The sequence below is a fragment of the Dromiciops gliroides genome, chromosome 1 (genome assembly GCF_019393635.1).
Source record: "Dromiciops gliroides isolate mDroGli1 chromosome 1, mDroGli1.pri, whole genome shotgun sequence".
Taxonomy (NCBI): Eukaryota; Metazoa; Chordata; class Mammalia; order Microbiotheria; family Microbiotheriidae; genus Dromiciops; species Dromiciops gliroides.
In genome coordinates, this window is record NC_057861.1 from 528,771,613 (window position 1) to 528,789,457 (window position 17,845).

Genomic DNA, 17,845 nt, shown 5'->3' on the forward strand with positions numbered 1-17,845 from the left:
AACTAACAAGTTGTTTAACAAGGTCAAAATCCAAAGCAATCTCAGCAGACTAGCACATTAAGCTGAATCTAAGAAGAAGAATTTTGATGGAGAATAGTGTAAAATCTTACATTTGCATTTAAAAAAAACATTTTATAAGTAAAAGATGGCAGAAGGGATGGCTAGCTCATGAACTAACAAGCTAATTATTATTTTTTTAAATTTTTGGTGAGGCAATTGGGGTTAAGTGACTTGCCCAGGGTCACACAGCTAGTAAGTGTTAAGTATCTGAGGCTGGATTTGAACTCAGGTCCTCCTGAATCCATGGCCGGTGCTTTATCCACTGCACCACCTAGCTGCCCCTAAGCTAATTAATTTTTAAAAGAGCTAGGAATTTCAGGAGACCATAAGCTCAATACGAATCAACAGCCAAAAAAAGAGAATGGTATATTAGATGGTATTAGGAGAGGCATAGTGTTTAGAATGAGGAAGTCCTACCTTATACACTTTGCCCTGGTTGGACCATATCAGGAAGGTTGTGTTCAGTTCTGGGGACCTCATTTTAGGAAGGACATTATAAGCTAGAAAGGGTAGAGAGCCAGATGGTAAAGAGCCTGGAGATCATGTCATATGAGGGTCAATGGAAGGTACTGGGGGTATTTCATTGAGGAAGAAGAGACTTAAGGGAGGACTTGACTGATATTTTCAAGTATTGAACGGACTTTCCTGTGGAGGATTAGGCTTGTTCTATTTGCCCAGAGGGCAGCTAGGTGGCCCAGTAGATAGGGCACCTGTCCTGGATTCAGGAGGACCTGAGTTCAAATCAGGCCTCAGACACTTTACACTTACTAGCTGTGTGACCCTGGGCAAGTCATACCACCAAAAAAAAAGAAAGAAAGAAAAGAAAAAGAAAAAAGAAATGTATCTAGGCTGTATGTAAGGGAAAAGTTCTGAACAATTAGAGTTTTATTAAAAAGTAGAATGAACAGTCTTGGGAATAAGTACCTTCCTAGTCACTAGATGTCTTCAAGAGCAGGCCAGACGTTACACTGTAGAACATCTGATCAAATATGGGGTATTACTACATAGCCTCTGATGTCCTTTCTAGTTCCAAGATTCTATGAATCTGTGGTTAGAGGACCTGACCTCAATATATTTTTTTTAGGAGCAGTTAGCAAGTTTAATTTAGTGAAAGCAGAGAGCAGGTAGGCCAAAGAGGACATGTGGTGGGGGTTGGAAGGAAGGATGTTGGTAACCCTGACAATATAATTAGTTGCTTCAGGAGCAAGAGGATCATTTTCACACTGAGAAAGTTAGGGGATTTTTTTGTGGAAAGGGGACTTTTGTTCTCAGCCATTCAGCACCATCCTGACGAGCTCTTCATAGTTGATACAACCGTTGCTGTCCTCATGCCCTGCCACCAACACTTCCACTTCCTCCTCTGTCATCTTCTCACCCAGAGTGATAAGGACGTGCCGTATTTCAGCCCCCATGACTGTGCCGTTCCCTTCCTTATCAAACATCCGAAGTCCCTCTACATAGTATTCCTATGTGCCCTGCTCCTTATTCTTTGCTATGGTCTGCAGCATTGGCAGAAAGTGTTCAAAGTCCAGCACCTTCACATTCATCTCATCACTCTTGGGATTCCCTAAGTCCTTGAGCACCTCAGCATTGGTGAGATTCTGGCCAAGTCACTTAATTTGTATGGATCTCACTTTCCTTATCTGTAAAATGTGGATTATATCATACATCAAGTCCTTTCTAGCTCTTTCTTTATTAACATTTATGAAATATATGTTATATTAAAGTATATTACCATTTATTAAGCACTTAATATATACCAGGCAGCATGCTAAACATGTTACAAATATTATCACCTTTGATCCTCACAATAACCCTGGGAGGTAGGTGCTAAAATTATCCTCTTTTCACAGTTAAGGAAACTGAGGCAGACAAAAGTTAAGGTACTTGGCTAGGGTCACACATCCAGTAAGTGTATGAGGTTAGATTTTATCCCAGGTTTTCAGGGCCTGAGTTCAGGCCCAGCACTCCATCCACTGTGCTACCTAGGTATCTTTAAACCTTGTTCATCTTTCAGCCTTCATTCTCTCTCTTTTTTTTTTTATTAGTGAGGCAATTGGGGTTAAGTGACTTGCCCAGGGTCACACAGCTACTAAGTGTTAAGTGTCTGAGGCCGGATTTGACTCCAGGGCTGGTACTCTATCCACTGCGCCATCTAGCTGCCCCCTCAGCCTTCATTCTCAAAGAGGACCAGTGACATCACCAGCATGATGTCTTGTCTTACACATAAATTGATTTGAGTGATTCAGTGACTCTTCTAGGACTTAGTCATTTCCTCTTTTGAATGCTGAAGAAAGTCATAAGAACTGGTGACTGATGAATAAAGGCTAGAACCATGTGAAATGCTTAGATGCAGAGTTTGTAGAGATGCACAATAGATCATAGCACGTTAGAGATGGGAGGGAGTTTAGCCAGCATCCTAACACCTTCCATTCACAGATGAGGAAACTGAGGGTCTTGAGAGAGAGATGTGATTTTCTTAAGTTATAGCCAGCTCTGAGAGAACAGGGACTATTTTTCATATTTGTTGATATTTTTGGTTTTTATATCATCAGAATTGTTGGGGGGGGGCAGGGTAATGAAGTAACCCCAGGATGTTTGAAGCAATTGGGGTTAAATGACTCACCTAGGATTACACAGCTATGAAGTGTCTAAAGTGAGATTTGAACTTAGATCCTCCCAACTTCAGGGCCTGTGCTTTATGCACTGTGCCACCTAGCTGCACCAAGGAGTTTATAATCTATCAGGAGAGAAAATATGTTGTATACAGGTATATAAATACCATATTCTCCCTCATTCCCCCTCCCCCCAGTTCAGTTGATATGATCCTAAGGTAATAAAACATGTGATTGCATCAACTAAGCTGAGGGGAGAGGAATCCAATCTCCTTTCCTTATACAAATACAAGATGATTTTGAGAGAGAAGACAGCAGCAGCAGCTAAAAAGATCAGTTTGGAGGCGGGGTGCAATTAAAGTAACTCCTTGATTTAAAGGCTTTCTTTCCATTTGGATTTTAAAGCCTATTAGGCTTGGTTCCATTCCCCCCCCCCCTTTGTCTATGAACATACGATCAGAGCTGGCTATGCCAAAAGGAACTATAAATATGATAGTTTTCAATAGACCAGCAGCTTCAATTCATAGCTGCATGCTCTGTTGCCTGTCTTTACCCCCTTTCTTCCAGATGTTGGCCTTCTTGACTCCAAGGAAATCTGGGGCTCACAGATTAATTTGATAATTTTAATTAGTAGTTAAGAAACACATATTCCATCCTCTGACACATACTGACTATGTGACCCTGGGCAAGTTACTTAAACTTTCAGTGATCTAGACCCTAGCTTTTTAAACTGTGGGGCACGACCACATATGGGGGTCGCATAACTGAATGGGGGGGGGGTCACAAAAATTTGCCAATATACCCAGAGTTGTGTAAAAATTTCTCTGGTGAAAAGAGGTTGTGAGTGGAAAAAGTTTAAGAAGCCATGATTTAGACCACTCTCCTGGACTATGAGTTGTAAAGAAGGTGTCCCTGATGTGGGGTGGGTTTAATTAATCCAATTGATTGTGAGGCATCCCAAAAAATTACAAGACTCAGTGACTCAGTTTCCCAAGTTTTATTGCAGTACTGTGAGTGACCACAGGGAGGGCACCATGGAGGTATCTCTCGAACAGGGAAAGAGAAGACAGCTATATTTATAGTATGGATTAATTGATTATCAGTCTCATTATAATAATCTCTACCTTAGGGAGGTACGGGGAGGACATATCCTAATGTAGCGTTCCTGGGGTCCTAGGCCAACCTGCAAGGGAGGTACCTTTTTCCATGGAGGTTTGTTTTTGGGGTTTACATGTCATGAACTGGGGGGGGCAGCTAGATGGCGCAGTGGTTAAAGCACCGGCCCAGGATTCAGGAGTACCTGAGTTCAAATCCGGCCTCAGACCCTTGACACTTACTAGCTGTGTGACCATGGGCAAGTCACTTAACCCCCATAGCCTAAAAATAAATAAATAAATAAAAATACATGTCATGAACTGGGGACAAATTTGGCCTTTTCTCCGTGTTACCTCAACTTACCAAGGTCAGAGTATCCCTATGTTTTTTTGGTTTGGTTTTGTTTTGTTTTGTAGAGCAATGAACGCTAAGTGACTTGCCCAGGGTCACACAGCTAGCAAGTGTCAAGTATCTGAGGCAGGATTTGAACTCAGGTCTTCCTGAATCCAGGTGCTTTATCCACTGTACCACCTAGCTGCCCCCATGTCCCTATGTTTTTCATTCCCAGGCCTAGTTTCTGGGTATTAACATTTATCAATTAGGGTTTCTATAGCCTGCCTCTATGTTTTTATTGTAGTTAGGGTCTCTGTGACATGCCTCTTTATGTTCTTGTTATGAGTGATGATTCATGTGGGTAACAAGAACCTAGGCCCTGGTTCGTATTAATGAAGGCCCAAGTCTTAAGTTATCCCTTAATCCCTTTCGGAGCTGGGGTCTGTAAGTTATAGCCCCTCTTGGAGCTCAGATCTAAATTAGAGTTCAGGTCTTAGGTTTGTCTGTTAAACCCTTTTTGGTACTATTGGTTATCTGTTAACCCTTTTAGCCTCCGTCACCCCGACCTGCATTGGTGGAGAGAGTTTTCTCCCATGGGAATTCTTTATGGAAATAAAACCACAGGTTCAGTCCCTATCTCTAATCCAATTTAAGAATGAAGAGTGTTGCTTTTCTGATACAAGCCAAGTCAAGCCCACACCTTGCTGCCTCTTTTTTAGCCCATTCAGGCACCAGCCCCGATAGGTTTTTGCCTCCCCCATCCTGCCAAATGATTGATTTTTTCCTGTCAGATTGCTTTGTGTCCCAGGGCCATTCCTTCAGTTCCTGTCAATTCTGTCTTAGAGAAGCCAATGGAAATATTAGGTGAGCTTGTCTTGCTCTGCCTGACAGCTTCAGAGCCCTATCTGTAGGCATAACTTAGTGATGAGCTCTCATGGCAGCAGCTCTCAGAACTCTTCTCCCAATGTTCTCAGACTGAGAGAAAAGCATGCCAGCTTGTGCTATGACTGAATTGTTCTAGACCCAGAGGGAAACACAAGGCAGCGCTTCTGACAGCTCAGAGATGCAGAACCAATCCTATTGAATTGCTGTCAGGCCAGTTGGGAATCCTTCAGTGTACTGGCAATTAGCCGATTCCAGATAGCAAAGTTTCTTTTCATTTCAGTGATCTCAGAAGTACCACCCGTCACTCCAACGTGGTTGGAATGTTCCATAGTTATTTTTGTTTTATGCAACACTCAAAGCTGAACAATCCTCCCATAGGCAATTTTCTAAATAAATTAGTGGGATAAACAGATGGCAGGGAGGAGAAAGATAGATGGCTGAATAGATAGTGAGGATGTGCTGGTGTGTAGATGTGGTGTAAGGTTTTCCAGGTTTCATGCTATCTAGATACTGTTCCTGTAGATTGTTGCCATTCAGTTTTGCTCTTGGCCACTGGAGGGCACCAGGGATTAGCACATGGACCACCGGCAGCCATTCTTAAAATTCTGCCAAGGACACAACGAGCCTTGACCCCAGATGTCAAGAATTTACTTACCTCAAGCATCTTTCTCAAAGCTGCTAAGTGGATCTGTTTATTCAGCAAACATTTGTGTATAAGGTCCACTGCTGGAGGATATTAGAAGATGAAATTAGTGAATGAAACTATGAATTTCAGATTTGGGAACCATGCCCTTGGGCAAGTCACTTCCTCTTCTCTGGGCTTCAGTTTCCTCATCTGTAAAGGTACCATGGTGTAATGAAAAGGCAGCTGGAATCAAGAGACCTTAGTTCATATTCTGCCCCATATATGTGATTAGGGATAAGGTACTTAACCTAACTCTCAACTTCTCCTCATCAACAAAAAGGAGATAATTAGAACTTCCCTTACAAGAAAAGTCCTGTATTTTTTATTTATTAACTATGTGATCATAGGCAAGGGAAGTCATTTAACCTCATGGAACCTCAGTTTTCTCAACTTCAAATTTTTTTGGCATTTCAGTCATGTCTGATTCTTCATGAGGTTTTTGTGGCAAAGATACTGGAGTGGTTTGCCATTTCCTTCTCCAGCTCTTTTTTTTTTGGGCAGGGCAATGAGGTTAAGTGACTTCCCCAGGGTCACACAGCTAATAAGTGTCAAGTGTATGAGGCTGGATTTGAACTGAGGTCCTCCTGAATCCCGGGCCAGTGCTTTATCTACTGTGCTACCTAGCTGCCCCTCTCTAGCTCATTTTTACAGATGAAGAAACTGAGGCAAATAGGGTTAAGTGACCTGCCAGGTTCACACAGCTAATAAGAATCTGAGGCCAGATTTAAACTCAGGAAGATGAGTTTTCCTGACTCCAGATCCAGTGTTCTATTCACTGCACCACCTAGCTCAGGATTACTGTAAGAATCAAATGAAATATTTGAAAAGTGGTTCATCGATTTGAAAACACCATATAAGTGTCAAGGATTATTATTATTAACATGAGAAAGTAGGACTAGATCATCTCCAAGTCCCCTTATAGCTTTAAAATTCACTAATTGTTGTCCTTGAGAAAAAGAAAATGTTGGCGAATGTTATTTACACAGAATAAACATTTGCAATGCAGTTATATGGTATGTAAAATATTATAATTCTACATAATCACTTAAGCACTTTGTGCCTCAGTTTCCTCATATGTGAATCTAAATGGTCTCTTTTGGCTCTAAATCTATGGTCCTTTGATCCTAATAAACAATAACAAATCGTACTGCAGTTGTAGCAAAAAATCCTCCATGATGGCATATTTGCATACAAAAGTCATCCCAAAGAAGTGGTGTTTGGGGGGATGAAGACCTAACTTTTGAACACAGAAGGAAAGATGTTAGAGCTGGAAGGGAATTTCAAAATTATCTAGCCAATCTTTTATTTTACAGGTGAAAGAATCAAGGTCCAGAAAGGTTTTGTCCAAGGTCATCTAACAAGTTAATGACAGAGTCAGAATTAGAGCACTCAGATTTTTTTGACATCCCCCCCCTCCCTGCCCCCGCTCCCGTATAGGGTTCCTTGATATAGCTAATTTTTTTTTTTAAAAAGGAAAAGGGTTGGGGCAGCTAGGTGGCACAGTGGATAGAGCACAGGCCCTGGAGTCGGGAGGACCTGAGTTAAAATCCAGCCTCAGACACTTGACACTTACTAGCTGTGTGACCCTGGGTAAGTCACTTAACCCCAATTGCTTCACCAAAAAAGAAAAAAATAAATAATAAATAAAAAAGAAAAGGGTAGATTGCTTAAATGTCGCAAATGTTAAATTGAAAACCTGGAGAAACACTGTGAGGCACTATATTTTAAATGTTTTTTTGTTTTGTATTATCTTGGTTGTCAGATACACAGGGAAAACTAAGTGATGAGCTCACACTGGGGCACCTGCTCTCCTGATTAGGTTGTCTCTCTATTGCCCATTACATCTGGACCTGGCTACAGCCAAGTTTCATTTCTTTCCCAGGCCATCTTCTCACCAGCTGCCTTGTGCTTGCCACAGTCCTCTCCACCTTCCCTGCCATCCCATGTCTTTCCAATCCTGGATCCATAATTAAATCAATACTATCATTTTTTTCATGTCTCCTAGATTTCACTCTCCATACCTATAACTTTCCAAATCAAAATACTCCCTTCTTGGGAGACGGGTACACGTAAGTCCATGGTTTGCTTATGATGGAGACCATGTAGACCACAATTGCTGGACACAGTCCAGTTTCTTCCTCTCTCTCTCCAGCCTCATGTCATGGAAGTTCCAACACATGCACCTAGTTTAACTTAACTTGTTTTCTTTTTCTTTCACTCATTCTGATGGCATGGTCAAAATCCATCCACCTGTGGCCTAGCACAATTGTCAGATGTCTTAGAACCATGAGATGTGGTATGGTAACCTTTCCATAACATTTTTAGGTGTCATGGACACATTACTAAATTTGGCTTTGATCCAGACACATGGTGGTAAGTAGTGTTCTAAATTGCATAACTGCCTCAACCCTGTATTATATAAAGGAGGGAAATGTAATATAATATTTTATATATATATAGAGAGAGTTTGAGTATGAGTTATATTTTGAAGAATTCTCACTGTTTAATTTGATCATTGACAATGCTATGCTAAGGATTAGTAAAAATCCAGCAGTTCAACAGCTAAAGAATCCAGCTTTCCAGACCATCAAGACCAAAGTCTAGTTTTCTCCTGATGACCACTCCAAGAAGACAAGAGCTCAGAGATTTTTTTAAATAGAATTTTATTTTCCAAAATATATGTAAAAACAAATTTTAACATCAATTAAAAAAAAATTATGTTCCAACTTCTCTTCCTCCTCTATTCCCACCCCCACCCACTAGAACTCAAGCATTTCAAAATAAGTTATACATGAGTAGTCATGGATTTTAAATGAACAGTTTTGTTTTGTTGTTCTTCTTTTTTCCTTTGGTTATTATATATACCATGTATAACATGTACTCTCTGCAGAGGCCCTCCCTCTGCAGGTCAGTGTCAAAGTGCCTGTTCATGAGGGACCGCCCTTCTGGACAAAACTTTCCTCTCTCCCTTTTCTATATTGTTATTAATATATTGTTTTCTAGAATAAGGTATTATGTTATTTTTGGCTGTTTCATCGAGCAAACCATATGTTTTCCGAAGAAACAAAGGGGGGGAATGTGGTAAAAATTATTTATGCTAAAATTATTATTGCAGTTTTTAGCTGACTCATTTGGGAGGGTCCACACCTGGCCCACCCTGAAGTTACATATTCTACTGAGGTCAGAAGGAGAACTCTCCATAGGCAGTTTTTGAAGGACCTCTTCTTTTGGGGGAGGAAGATTGAATGCTCCCTGAGGGGAGGCTGAGGGACTTCCAGAATACTAGCTCTCTCTCTGGTTTCTCCCCTTCCAGTGGCGTGAGCAACAGCAGACTTTCCAGGTGTTGGTGAGTTAATTACGGAAAACCCTAAATTCCTTTGAATTAGCTTAATTGGAAAGGATCTGGGGATTGCATAGGCTAAGTTTAGAGTTAAGAGTATTTTTCTGTAGTTCTTTTTTCCTATTTCCTTATCTTTGATTTTATTAGTTTCACCTTTGTTGTTTAATTAATTCCCAAGTAATAAAACCTGATCTTTCTGTGAATTAAAGCTGTAAGGCTTCTTTCTTATTGGCCTGGGAGAAATTTATAAAAAGGGCAGTTCAGAGGGAAGGGTAAACTTAAAAGGTCTCTCATATTCCCGGGACCCCATATTTAGGCAAGTCACCCAATTAATACTCCGTGTATCAAATTTTGGCCCTCACATGATTAAAGATTGGCAGATATAGTTAGAAGGATAATAGAAGGGAATAGGTACATCTTGCATACTTTCACAGTCAACTACTAGACCTCCTGAAGCCCTTGCCTATATTAATTCTGACTTTTCTTGTCTCAACACCCACCTACCAGTAGGATTCATTTCTCATTCATGCTTTCTCTTTTATTTAGAGAATCATGGATTTGTGACTAGGGTTGGGGGAGGGAAGAAGGGAGGTTCAGAGGTAATCTTACCCAATACATATCTGAACAAGCATTCCCTCTACAATATCTCTGAGAAGTGGTCATCCAGCCTCTCCATGAATACTTTTTTCTTTTTTGGGGGGAGGGTGAGGCAACTGGGGTTAAATGATTTGCCCAGGGTCACACAGCTAGTAAGTGTCAAGTGTCTGAGGTCAGATTTGAACTCAGGTCCTCCTGAATCCAGGGCTGGTGCTTTATCCACTGCACTACCTAGCTGCCCCTTCATGAATACTTTTAGTGATGGAAAACTCACTACCTTACAATTCAGCCCACTGCATTATTAGTGCAACTCTATTGTTGTTTGACCTTCCTTCTTGAGGAGTAACAATGACATCACCAGCATGATATTTTTTTTTGAGGCAATTGGGGTTAAGTGACTTGCCCAGAGTCACACAGCTAGTAGGTGTTAAGTGTCTAAGTGTGGATTTGAACTCAAGTCCTCCTGAATCCAGGGTCCGAGCTCTATCCTCTGTGCCACCTAGCTGCCCCTCTTCACTCCTTTTCAAGCTATACTCCTGACTCTTCTGGACTTTCTCTACCATGCTCCTGAAACCTCTTCACCCTGAAAGCTCACCTTACCTTTGGACTTCACACAGTGTAAGTACCCTCAGTCCCTGGAGCCTATCCTGATTGACTGGTTCCTTCCAGAACCTTCATGTTAAGGAGGAGGCCCAGGCCAGCCATGTCTTAATTCCTCTCTATGCCAAAGCTCCTTAAACTATGGGTCAAAACCCCACTGAATATGGGGATTGTGAAAAATTTGGTGACGATAAAAGGTTATGTATACCTATTTTATATACCTATACAGCTGGGGTGGTGTAAAAATTTCTCAGGCAAAAAGGGAGTGGAAAAAATTTTAGGAAGCCCTGGTCTAGGCTATACTCCTGACTCTCCCAGACTTTCTCTATAATTCCACACATACCCTACATACCTTCCTGACCTAGTTTGAGTACAAACACTCAAACACAATAAATATAGACATGATGATAGTGTCTCCCCTTTGGGTTAGTTCCTAGTGATTCTAGTGTGCAATGTTTTACCAAATTTCTGAAAATTGCATAGTTCTAGAAAAACTGCTCAAGTTAAATTGCTGCGGTTAAAACATGATGGATGTATTAGAGCAATCCTCCAAAACCATTGGCTTTTGTAAGTAAATGGGAAAATCAAAATTGTTATAAATTCTCCTATAAGTTGAGGGGAGTCTATCTGATATCACTATTTTTTTAAATCATAAAATTATTTTATTATTTTCTAGTTACATGTAGAGATAGTTTTCAACATTTGTTTTTATATAAGATTTCTAGTTCCAAATTTTTCTCCTTATCCTCCTTTCCTCCCCCCTCCCCAACACAGTAAGCAATCTGATATCGGTTATATATGCACAATCACATTAAACATATTTCTACATTAGTCATGTTGCAAAAGAAGAATCAGAACAAAAGGGGAAAACCTTAAAAAACAAAAACAGTAGATACGGTATGGTTCAATCTGCATCCAGATTCCACAGTTCTTTTTTCTGGATGTGGAGAACATTTTCCATCATGAGTCCTTTGGAATTGTCTTGGACCATTGTAATGCTGAGAAGAGTTAAGTCTATCACAGTAGATCATCACACAATGTTGTTGATATGGTATATAATGTTCTGGTTTTGCTCAATTCATTCAATATCAGTTCATGTAAGTCTTTCCAGGTTTTTCTGAAATCCTCTTGTTCATCATTTCTACATTTATACAGCACAATAGTATTTCATTACACTCATATACGACAACTTGTTTAGTCATTCCCCAATTAATGAGCATCCCTTTAATTTCCAATTCTTTGCCACCACAAAAAGAGCAGCTATAAATATTTTTGTACATGTGGGTCCTTTTCCCTTTTTTATGATATTTTTGGGATAAAGACTTAATAGTCATATTGTTGGGTCAAAGGGTATGCACAGTTTTATAGCCCTTTGGGCATAGTTCTGATATCACTTTTTTTGGGGGGGGGCAGGGCAATGAGGGTTAAGTGACTTGCCCAGGATCACACAGATAGTAAGTGTCAAGTGTCTGAGGCCCAATTTGAACTCAGGTCCTCCTGAATCCAGGTCTGGTGCTTTATCCACTGCACCACCTAGCTGCCCCCAAGTACCAAATTTTCAATACTGATTTAAAAAAGATAGTGCAATTTTTATTTACATTTACATAAGGTTAGCAAAAATCATTAGTTAAAATAAGAAGCTACCAAATGGAATGTTTCTTCCCCCAGGTGCTTATGATCCACTTGAGCTATTCCCAGGCCTATTCTAGCCCAGCTCCCTGATCCTACCAGGCAAGCCTGCCATGCATAGAATTCCTACCAAAGGCCTCTAGGTGTGCCCAGCTTTCTCTCTCTCTCTCTCTCTCTCTCTCTCTCTCTCTCTCTCTCTCTCTCTCTCTCTCTCTCTCCCTCTCTCTCCCTCTCTCTCCCCTCTCTTTCATATCCTTGGGGTCTCATTTCCTACTGAACTGGTTTTATTTTAATTATTTCTTGTATTATTTTGATATAATAATTGTTTACATTTATGTAGAACTTTACATATGTTATCTTACATACATAGTATGTCCCAAAATTCTTTGTGCAGTTTTAAGGTTTAATAGCAGGCAGTTAGATGGTAAAGAGGTACACAGTACTGAACTTTGAGTCTAGCTGACCTGAGTTTCAAATCCAGCCTTACTACCTATATCGTACCTTCTTAAGCTGTGGATTGTGACCCCATATGAGGTCAAGTAACTAAATGTGAGAGTTGAGAAAATTTGGCAACAGTAAAAGGTTATGTATACCTATTTTATATACCTATATACCCGGGATTTTGTAAGAATTTCTTGAGTTAAAAGGAGTCATGAGTAGAAAAAGTTTAATAATTGCTGACCTATATGACCATGGAGAGGTTACTTAACCTTTGGCAAGCTCAATTTCTTTGTCTTTAAAATAGGAATAGTAATAATAACACTTGCCTTGTAGATTGTTGTGAAGGTAAAATGAGATAATATTTGTAAAATATTTTCCAAACCTTCAAGTGCTATATAAATGCTAGCTATCATCATCACCTTCGTCATTGTTATATTAGTATTATCATTATTATTGGACAACTACTGCTTACTTCATCTGGAATCAGTTCCTACAAGTTCTCCCAAGTTTCACTGACTTCTCCACATTCATCATTTTCTGTGGCCCAATATGGGGTGCTCCAAAAGTCTTAGTGCAGGCCTAAGCTATTCAAGCTTAAATCCAGGCTGAGATTTTGGTGACACACAACGTGTCTAGCAATTCCCTAATGGATAGGCACCCATTTTGTTTCCAGTTCTTTGTCACTGGCTATTGCAGACACACAACATTTTGTCTCTAATCTCTTTGCCTTAGTGCAGACTGGCTCCCACACCAGGCATGCACTCCTTCCTCCTCACCTCTATCTCTTAGAGTCCCTCATCCCATTCAGGAGTCAACTTAAGTAGCTCCTCTTCAAGCTGCACTCCTCCAGGTGCCATGCCTAGGGAGCTCTTCCATGCTCTCTCCCAGTTAATAGAACTCTCCCTCTAAGAAATTGCTTAAATTCATTTTCCCTATAATCGTAATTTCATATATTTATGTGTGTTTTTATTTCTTTCTTCCCCTCTCTCAGTAGAATATAAGCTTCTTGAGTGCAAAGACTATTTTCATTTTTGTCTTTTTATCCACACTAACTAATATGGAACCTGACACTTAGCAAATGCTTGAGAAATTGAATTGAATTGTTATAACAAAAATGCTGCTACAAATATTTTTATATCTCTAGATCCTTTTTGTCTGTCTTTGAGAAAAGAAGTCCATTTTGTGATTGGTGAAAGAGGGATAGTTTGGGAGCAATCAGTAAGGAGGAGGCTTGCACTGATGCATGAATTTGTTCCTGAGAAGTCAGTGACCATCTTTAGCTGCTAGAAACAAGGAAAAGAGGGCATGAAGGGTGGGGTCATAAAGAAAGTACTGGATATGAAGCAGAAGGACCTGGATTTGAATCCTCCTTCTGCCATTTACTACTGGTGTGACCTTGGCGAGTCACTGTCTCCCTCTGGGACTCTATTTCCTCATCAATTAATCAATAATCAAATATTTTTATTGTTTTGACAATTATTTTTAAGTTCTTTCAATGAACAAAAATCTATTTTATTGCCTTCCCATCTTCACTGTCCCCTCCCACTCTATAGGTAAAGAAAGAGAAAAAACAAAATCTTTGTAATAAATATGAATAGTCAAGCAATAGAACAAATAAGCCCATTGGCCATGCTCCCAAAAGTATGTCTCATTCTGCACCGAGTCCATGGGTCTCCTAAAATTGAGGTTGCTTATTGTGTTGATCAGAGTTCTAAAGTCTTTGAAAGTTGTCTTTACAATGTTTTTATTGCTCCATGATTTGTTCTCCTCATTCTGCTCACTTGATTCTGTATCAGTTCATGCAAGTCTTCCCAGGTTTCTCTAAGACGATCCCTTTTGTCCTTTTCTTTGGCACAACAGCATTCCATTGTGTTCAAATACCACTTATTTAGCCCTTTTCCAATTTGAGAGGCACCTCCTTAGTTTCCAGTTCTTTGCCACCACAAAAAAGTTGCAGTATTTTATAACCACATCAGATTAGTACATAGCATATCCTTTACAGTGATAACAAAAACAATAACAATTGAAAGGCTTAAAGATTGAGATGGCCCTATGGAAAGGCTTTTGTCTTTGTTATGTGGATGGATGTATCACTGGTTAGGTAAGTAGAGTCCTACTTTCACTACACTTGACCAGAAGAATTGCAACTTGGCCCAGGTAGATATGGATGAAGTGCTTTGTCTCATGTTGCATAACTGCTGAAGTCTCTTCCCACAAATCAGTTCCTGGTAGGATTGTATTTCTTGTCAAACTCCTTTTTGTTGTTGTTTGTTTGTTGTTGTTTTTTTATGGGGCAATGAGAGTTAAGTAACTTGCCTAGGGTCACACAGATAGTAAGTGTCAAGTGTCTGAGGCTGAATTTGAACTCAGGTCCTCCTGAGTCCAGGGTCAGTGCTTTATCCACTGCACCACCTAACTGTTCCCTTCAAACTCCTTTTTGATATGTGCTACTATGTCCTTTTATATGTTATACTTCTCTAGGGCCTTAATAGCACACTTCATGGAGTCCTACCAAATCCCCTTTGATGTGTCTGAATTTTTGATTATGGCCTTGAGGTCACACATGGTGACCAGGAGTAGGGGGAACTGGTGGCTTTGACCTGGCTGTGGCTGGAAAGAACTTAGGCACTCCAACAGGGAAAGCATATCTCCTTCAAGAATTTATTAAGCACCTAGGATGGGCCAGGTATTCTGTTAAGCTCTAGAGACACAAAGAAAGGCCAGGTCCATTCCCTCAAAGACCTCACCATTTTTAATTTAATTTAATTTAATTTTTTGTGGGCAATGAGGGTTAAGTGACTTGCCCAGGGTCACACAGCTAGTAAGTGTCAAGTGTCTGAGGCCGAATTTAAACTCAGGTCCTCCTAAATCCAGGACTGGTACTTTATCTACTGTACTACCTAGCTGCCCCAAAGAGCTCTTCTTCTTCTTCTTCTTCTTCTTCTTCTTCTTCTTCTTCTTCTTCTTCTTCTTCTTCTTCTTCTTCTTCTTCGACAATTGGGGTTAAGTGACTTGCCCAAGGTCATACAGCTAGTAAGTGTCAAGTGTCTGAGGCCAGATTTGAACTCAGGTCCTTCCTGACTCCAAGGCTGGTGCTCTATCCACTGTACCACTTAGTTGCCCCAAGAGCTCACCTTCTAAAGAGGGAGAAAGATAGAAGTGGTGAAACCTCCCTGGAGGTTAAGGCTGGTGGGTCACTTGAGCTTGGGAGTTCTAAGCCATTTGTATGTCTACTACTCTAGCGCTGATGGAGTGAAGCACCAGATTCTGTGGGGGTGGAACAAAGAGAATGGGACTAGGCTGCTTAAGGGAGGAGTGAACTGGCCTGGATCAGAAACAGAGCAGGTGCTGATCAGTAGTGGGTTCACTCATGAGTGGCCTCTGACCTTCCAGCCTGTGTGAGATGGGAGAGATCTAGCCTCAAAATCAATAAACAAATACGTAAATAAAAACAAAGGAGGAAACAACATGTACATGAATAGGCACATACAAGAGACACAAAGAGAATATGAAAGGTAACTTTGGGGGGGAATTGGAGGAAATCAGAGGTGTCAGACAGGCAGCCTGAAGCCCACACATGGCAGCAATACTCCCTAGTGCAAAAATTATCTCTACATGTAACTGGAAAATAACAAAATACTTTTATAATTAAAAAAAAACTACAGGAGTGTAGCTGAATCAGATTAAAATGTAATTGGCAAATGTTAAAATAAATAAAAATACAATGCAACATAAAAAAATACTCCCTAGTGCATCTTGAAACAGATTAAAATGTATTTGGGAGATATTTAGAAAAATAAATAATAACACCTAGATGACAATTTATTTTAAGACTAAGTCAATATGCAGTCCACAGGTATCTTATATATGGATTAGTGACTCCAATTTCTATTTGAGTTTGATTCCACTGGACTACAGAGCCCCTGCATTTCCTTCAAATTTCAAATCTGAAGAATAAAGAAAGATCTTTTGGCTGAAGGAGAAGTGGTTGCATTTTCAGGTAAAGGAGATGAGTCTACATATCCTGTAGAGGAATGGTATTTAGAGAACCGGCTTGGACCCCATTCTCCATGCCAGTCTTCTTTCAGAGGCGTAAGGAAGATGCTCTGCCTATTTAAAAAATTCTAGTGTAGCTGAGAAATGAGTCCCACCGGCACACCTCAGAGCTCGATACTTGCTGGTCACCAGACCGAGGCACTGTCTGATCTCGACTCTGCAGCACGATTCCGGGGCCCTCTGTTGCCATAACAACTGGATTCCAGCTTTAAAAATAGTAACTTATTTTTCATTCAACATCTTTTGCCCTCAGAACCAAAAAAATTTTTAAATCTATTTTTGTGCTTGATCTTCATTTTAGGTATCCCCTCAGGCATCCTACCCAACATAGAGCAAGAGCCTGCCCTGATTCTCTGAAAGAAAAAAAATGCTTAGGATGGTGTATTAAGTTGTTGTGTTAAGTAACAGGAAAGGGGTAGTGGGATAGCAGGGGAGAGGAAACTCTCAGAGGGACTGTCAACAAGGCTCCTCAGCTTCTCTCAGTGGAGACAGTCCTAGCATTGTATACCTGCCTGCCTTCTGTGAGCTTTCCTGATGCTAAGACAAAGATCTGCGCTCCACAGGGACTGGGACAAGACTAACAGGAGGAGAGAAGGCAGCAGAGTGGGTTAGCATAAAAGCTTTTTGCTTTTGTCAACCAGATTGCTGATTCTCCCTAGAAATTGGGGGTGGGGCACTGAGTGAAATGGAGAAGGTATCAATGACATTTAAAGGAAGATGCCTTGGACTTTTTTCTCCATCATGCCTTACCAAGTGAAAAGCTGAAATATATGGTAGCAGGTGTGCTTCTGGGTCAGACTGAAGGTGTGTCTTCAGAGTAGGTGGCCCTCAGGAGTAAAACATCTGGACTGAGATAAAATAGTAGATAGGTCACAGAGAGCATCATGTGACACTGAGCTTTGCTTAGTATCTTTTTCACTTTCTGAATGAATAAGATGTACATAGAGATCCCAAAATCAGAGAGTAAGGGGTTGGTTTCATGAAAACAACACTGGACTGAAAGTCAGGAGAGCTGGGTTCTTGAGCTGGCTCTGGCACCAACTAGCTGGGTAACCTTGTGCAAGTTACTTAAACCTCCTGGCGCCTCAGTTTGCTATTCTGTCAAATAAGGAGATCTTACTACTAAAGGAATGTAGCTCAAATTCATAAAGTACTTTACATTCTTCAAAGTATTTCCCCCACAACAATCCTATAAGTATAACTCTAGAAATTGAAGGGATTTTAGAGGTCATCCAGTCCTCTAAGAGGCAGAAGCTGAGGCATGGGGAAACTAAGGGATTCCACCAGTGGTCACATAGACAAGAAGTGTCAGGAGGAGGATTTGAAAGGAGAGACTCTGACTCCAGAGTCAGTGCTCTTTCCACTAAGCCGTACTGCCTCCCAATGAGGTAGGTAGTGCAAGGATATAGATAAGGAAACTGAGGCTTAGAGATACTAAAGAACTGGTCAATGTCACAGAGCTAATAAGAAGCAGAGCTGAGATTCGAACCTTGATTTTCTGTTGCTACA

General features: G+C 40.5%; 2 pseudogenes; both read right to left on the reverse strand.

The window, feature by feature from the left end:
• Positions 1-1,328: 1,328 nt before the first annotated feature.
• LOC122751268 lies at positions 1,329-12,708 on the reverse strand (annotated as a pseudogene).
• Positions 12,709-12,770: 62 nt separating this feature from the next.
• Positions 12,771-14,845, reverse strand: LOC122751275 (annotated as a pseudogene).
• Positions 14,846-17,845: the final 3,000 nt, after the last annotated feature.